A 6741-nucleotide genomic window follows, 5' to 3' on the forward strand; every position below is an offset into this window, starting at 1 on the left:
CCCACCAATTTCTCATGTCTTTGTACTTTCTTATTCATTCACAGTTTTTCAAAGTTTGTTTCTTTCAACACCGGTGCCCCCACCAGGAATCAAACTCAGGACCACTTGACAGACACCAAAAATTAATAAATATAATAAACAATAAATAATTAAAAAGAGAGGTACAATTTATTACATAAGATGAATTAGCCTATATTAAATTAGATTATAATTAGAAACAATATCTTCAGTGCAAATTTCTGTGACGTGAAGTTAGAAATGCGGATTCGATATATTTTTGTTCCAAAGGAAGCACCTGTTTTAAATTAAGCAGTATACCAACACTAAGAAATAAGTGATGTTATTAATGAATATCGAGAATATCGCTTATGTCTTGTAATGAACATATAGTATAAAACTTCACATTCACCTCAGCATAGCGCGAAAGAAACACGCATCCTTGCAACACAATATTGCGAGCGAAGCGAGCAAGAAAATTTTTATATCAGTCTTCAAAATTTAATGTTCGAACTCTCTCTTCACTACAGAAATTCCTTGACAACCTAAGATTTAACTCTATATCAAAAGCTTACTATCTCCCCATTTAAATTTAATACTCAATCCTACCACCATAATTTCCAAGCCAATTTTAGATTTACTGTTGCTATTGAAGAGTGGATATTGCCTCCTCCAAAATATTAATTCTCAGTCTCCACACAAGAATTTCCTCAACAGTCTAAGACAATAGTAATACCCAAGAATTGTATGTCCCCCCTTTAATCTAATGTTCAATCCCCCTCTAATTAAAATAGCCGCCATAATCTAAGACCTAGAGTTGGATACTGCCCCCCCCCCCCCACGTTTAATTCAGAATCCATCCCAGAACCACGTGTAAAATAAGGCCTAATATTTTGGAGGTGGATATTTCTCCCCCCCCTTCCTTAACACCCTTATCTTCATCTAATGGATTAAATATGATGCATTTAAGGTGTAAAAAAAAACCTGCGCCATAGTCCCCCTCTGTGGGCACCCCTGGATCCGGCACTGTATAGCAGCATATTCTGTTCTCCCATCTAACACTTGTCAGGGTACCGTGGTTTACATATTTTTACAACAGATAGAATACAAATACAATTAATGATATGAAATTAAGGCATAGGAAACCCAAGTTATGTTAAATACAATGCATAGAGTTACAAATTACGTGTTTATGCAATTTACTTATGACCCTGAATATCATTCGTATTTACTGTGAACGAGTAAGAATGTTAAAATACATATTAAAATATAATCCAGAGAATTCGAAATGCCATGTTTATGCAATTTACTCATGAACCTGAATAACATTAGTATTTAAAGTAAGCGATTAAAATCTTTGATTGTTAACATTATAAAATAAGAAAAAGACGACGAAAAATTAAAGTTCAAAATTACGTCAGGAGATGGCAGTAAAGAAAGAGGAAAATATTATTTTTATATTTGTGAATAATGGAGACCAAAATCAAGATTGAAGATACCATTATGTTCAATAATTTGACAATAATTCATTATACATTAAATATTGTAAAACTTAGCTCTATAATACAATTATTATTCATATAGTGCTTCTTTAACTCAAAGCCTTACAGTCAGACAGACTAGATTTTTCTTGAAAGAAGGATGAACTGTTGACCGAAATAACTCTAGCTTCCCTTCAATTCGTATAAATCTTTCGCCTTTTACTAAAGATTTCCGTGGAGGGGAGCAAAACATGAGTTTATAACAAATTTTTCGTATGGCTCGACTGATGTTGAGCCAAGTGAATTAATGTAAATACTATTTCGTCATTTCTCTCACTAATGAAAGGAAAGATCGTTCCGGTTTTGTGGATTTTTAGTTCATTTTGGTCTCATATTCTATTCAGTTCAGATTCAATTATGTGAAATCGATTCTTCTTCAACTTGTTGTATTTCCTTCGATCCGTATTCCGTCCGTACCGTAGTCGTTTTCTCTTGTATCGTTCCTTGAGGCTCGGCTGGGCCTTTGTCTCAACACACTGAAAACGGCTTCTAGTTTCTTTGAAAAAATCGTAGTTAGGTTAGGCGGGTCAGGTTTATTTCTCTTAGCATTAAAATAAAGTCCCTAAATGCATTCTACTAAGGTTCCAATTTACTTCCGCATTCATTCCCACTAGTCTACGATACTCACTCTCGCCTCTATATCAACTGAAAATAGCAGAATACCTTGTCCGTGGGAACGACGCATGCTTGCTTAAGGTATTTTTTATTTTTATTTTTCAACATAGATAACTTTTTTCGAAATCCAAACAGTGCTCATTACTTTAAGGAAGGTTCAAATTTCGTGTTACAATGATAGCCAAAATTCTACAATAATTACCGCGCTTTCCAGATTCCACCGGTGGACGGGCTGGTGCACCGCTGATGCATGCTTCGGTGTTCTGTATTTCACCGGCAAGCACCAAAGCTTTTATCGGGGGCCCGTTCCGAAAGTCACAAGTTAAAGGATTTCATGAAATATCTTGTGTGATTTAGCACTGATGGTGAATTTTTCCCTGATAAACGCGAATATGCATTCCGAATCTAACTTTAATTTGTTTCAGTATGAAGATTTCCGAATTTCACCGAATTTGACTTCATTTTTGGTGTACCAGTCTGATGCACGCTGATGAATGAATAGACATTTCCACTAATTTTTTTTATAAAGACCATTTATATAGGTTCTAGCCTAAGCCCAACATTGGCTGAATTGATTATGAGTGAATGGGAAAAGATAGTGGTAGATAAAGGAGGTGACAAAATAAATCTGTTTTGCAGATATGTGGACGATTGTTTTGGCATATGGAAGGGAACGAAGAGGCAGCTCGACATATTTGCCAAAGAAATACAAGATGAAGAAAGAGGGATATTATTGGAACCCGAAATAGAAGAAGAAGACAAAGGAGGAGAGGACAAGAAATTGAAACAGTTTGGCATGAGAAGAAGTGTGCAGCAGCGGTATTCTGCCAGAAAAGAAGTGATGTAGGTGAGGTGACAAAAATAAATTTTATAAAGAATATGGAGGACAGAATCAGGAAAATATGCACGAAAGAATGTGAAAAAGAAGGCAAAATAAATAGCTTATGGAAACAGCTGGGAAAGAATGGCTATGAGAAGGAGGATAGACTGGACATAAACAGAAGAAGGAAGAAAAGTGGCAGGGGAGAATTGGAAGAGAAAGAAAAAGAGGAAGAGAAATAAAAAGAAAGGAGGTTTAGGATAAGTAGTATGGGAAAGACCACAGAAAAGATATGCAAAGTGCTTAGGAAAGCGGGCATTAAAACTTACAGGAAGGGAGGGATAAGCATCTTAAGAATAGCGAAGAATGCAAACAAGAAAAAGGAAAACAGAGAAGAGGAAGAGGAAGGGATTATCTAGGAAGTGAAATGTAAAGAATGTCAGAGTGTGTACATAGGAGAAACGAAAAAGAGGCTGAAAGACAGGTTGAAACAACATAGGGATGATATACGACTTAAGAGAGAGAGAAATGCGATATTTAAACACACGAGAGAAACAGGACATGCCATAGAGTGGGATGAGTCTAAGCAGGTAGCAAGGGAGAAGAGAACACTAGTGAGAAAATGGAAGGAGGCCAAGGAAATAGAGAAGTAAGGCGAAGAAGACACAATGAACTGGAATGGGGGACTGGAGATAAACAAAGAATGGAAGAAGGTGTTAGAAAGAGTGGAAAGGACAAGAGACAAAGAGGAGAGAAGAAGGAAGAAGAATGAAGGAAAAAGAGCATGAGATAAAGAGTCCAACCACATTCTAGATGAAAGAAAATATGTTTAGCCTTTTAGGTGAAAGTACAGTTGACAAAGAGAGAACCACCTGCTAGAATGTTCCAGAACAACTTTCTAATAGTCTGGAGGGGAGTAATGTTTGTGTATATATATCGTCCTCTTTTGTACCTTGTTACATTTTCGTTTTAGATGCATTTCGAAGTACTTAATGACACGCCAGTAGCAGCGGAAATATGCATTTGCACTAGTTTAACATTCAACGCAAGAGCACTCTCAGCTTCTTTCTTCATAAACTTATGCACGTCAAGTTAATTTCTCTACTCTGACTGTGAATCACTTTGCATTTTCCAATATTTTTTCCAGTTTTTACTCCAGCTTCCGTTGAATATAAACACCCTGCAACACAGGTCAACATTCACCTTACTAGTGATAACAGGATCTTCCCCCTCCCCCGTCCTGGGGGACTGGGGGATTTCCCTCCTACCAACAATCTTTGCCTCAAAAATCCCCCCACCAAATATTTCCTACGAGGAGAGTTTTTGTTCCAACAAACAAAAGATAAGCAATTACTTTTAATTTCAAGTATACTATACTAAGAATAATATCGAAAACTCACAGAAAGTAGTGTGGTGTGAGTGTTCAATGGCATTTCTCTCTCAAGAGATCATTAACAAATCTACATCAATACGCACAATAAATTTAAAATAAGAATGCAAGACAATAATAACTATGAAATCTAATTGATTTATATTAACATAAAGCAAAAACTATATAAGAACTTAACATAATAAAATCACTTCAACTAGTATTTCATAATTTATTAACATCTTTAACCAGTTATAACACCATTAAGCCTTGTTTCCATTATTATGAAAAAATATAAATATGCTGACCAAGGCAGTAATTTATTTTATTAAAAACATAAACTAAACGTAACGTTTCAACCTTCTAGCAAGGTCTTCATCAGACTCTGTATCAACTACAAAAGTAACAAGATACCAAAAACAGGGCATTATATACACAAAACATTACTCCCTCCAGACTAATAGAAAGTTGTTTTGGAACTTTCTCGCAGGTGGCTTTCACTATACTTTCACCTAAAAGGCGAAAAATATATACTTTCATATCGAATGTGGATTGGGCTTTATATATCACGCTCTTTTTCCTTCATTTTCTTCCTTCTCCTCTCCTCTTTCTCTCTTGTCCTTTCCACTCTTTCTAACACTTTCTTCCATTCTTTGTTTAACTTCAGTCCCCCATTCCAGTTCATTGTGTCTTCTTCACCTTTCTTCTCTATTTCCTTGGCTTCCTTCCATTTTCTCACTAGCATTCTCTTCTCCCTTCCTATCTGCTTAGCCTCATCCCACTCTATGTCATGTCCTGTTTCTCTCGTGTGTTTAAATATCGCATTTCTCTCTCTCTTAAGTCGTACATCATCCCTATGTTGTTTCAACCTATCTTTCAGTCTCTTTTTCGTTTCTCCTATGTACACACTCTGACATTCTTTACATTTTACTTCGTAGATAATCCCTTCCTCTTCCTCTTCTCTGTTTTCCCTTTTCTTGTTTGCATTCTTCGCTATTCCTAAGATGCTTCTCCCTCCCTTCCTGTAAGTTTTAATGCCCGCTTTCCTAAGCACTTTGCATATCTTTTCTGTGGTCTCCCCCATACTCCTTATTCCAAACCACCTCTCTTTTTCTTTCTCTTCATCTTTTTCTTTCTCTTCCAATTCTCCCCTTCCTGTTTTCTTCCTTCTTCTGTTTATGTCCAGTCTATCCTGCTTTTCATAGCCATTCTTTTCCAGCTGTTTCCATAGGCTATTTATTTTGCCTTCTTTTTCACATTCCTTCGTGCATATTTTCGTTATTCTGTCCTCCATATTCTTTATGAAATTTCATTTTGTCACCTCACTTACATCACTTCTTTTGTGGCCGAATACCCCTACTGCACACTTCTTCTGATGCCAAGCGGTTTCAATTTCTTCTCCTCTCTTCCTTTTCATCAATATATCAAGGTAGCTTAACTTGCCTTCTTCTTCTATTTCAAGTTCCAATAAAATCCCTCTTTCTTCATTTTGTATTTCTTTGGCAAAAATGTCAAGCTGCCTCTTTGTTCCCTTCCATATGCCAAAACAATCGTCCACATATCTGCAAAACAAAATTATTTTGTCACCTCCTTTTTCTATCACTTTCTTTTCCCATTCATTCATAACCAATTCAGCCAATGCTGGGCTTAGGCTAGAACCTATATTCAGTCCCTCACTCATTAACATTATTTTATCTCCCATTATCCTGTAACCGTTATTCCAAATGGTTTCCAGCGCCTTCACTACCCTTTCACTATCCCATTCTCCTATAATTTCCTTTCCCATTCTCTTTTAATAATGTCCAAAACGTGTTCCCTCTTGATGCTTGGGAACATACTTTTTACATCTAAGCTAAACATTGTCGTCTTCATCTCATTTAACTTAAGTCCTTTTATGAGGTCTACTACTTGCTCACTGTTCTTAACTGCTCTGCTTTCTTGCTGTGTTACTAACACTTCAATAACTTTCTTTAATTTCTTTTCCAAGGGTTCCAAAATATTGTTTCTGCAATTCATTACTGGTCTTAACTTTATCTCCTCTTTGTGTATCTTTGGAAAGCCCTTCAAACTTGGTAGTCTTCCTGTCTCCTTTATGCATTTCTTGAATCCACACCTCCTACAGTCTTGTATGACCCTTTCTTTTATAGTTTGTTCTTCTTCTGTTCCACAAATCTCCTCATATCCATTTTCTTTTAGGTCTTCAAACTTCCTCTCGTACCATTCTCTTTCCATCACCACAATTGCTCCTCCTTTATCTGCCTGCTCTATCACCACATCATTTCTTTTCTTGATTTTCTTTATCCCATCCCTTTCTTTCTGACTCAAATTATCTACTTTTCTTTGTTTTCCCATTTCTTTCTTCAGTATGGCTGCTGTTCTTCTTCTAATCTTGTCTCTAG

General features: G+C 36.3%; 1 non-coding gene across 1 annotated transcript; it reads left to right on the top strand.

Moving 5' to 3' along the window:
* Nucleotides 1–1656: 1656 nt before the first annotated feature.
* On the top strand, nt 1657–1776 carry LOC146004543 (U5 spliceosomal RNA). Its single transcript, XR_014443942.1, has one exon. It is a non-coding gene; the product is annotated as a U5 spliceosomal RNA (small nuclear RNA).
* Nucleotides 1777–6741: the final 4965 nt, after the last annotated feature.

Source organism: Lepisma saccharinum, chromosome 21, assembly GCF_977018435.1.
Source record: "Lepisma saccharinum chromosome 21, izLepSacc3.1, whole genome shotgun sequence".
Lineage (NCBI taxonomy): Eukaryota > Metazoa > Arthropoda > Insecta > Zygentoma > Lepismatidae > Lepisma > Lepisma saccharinum.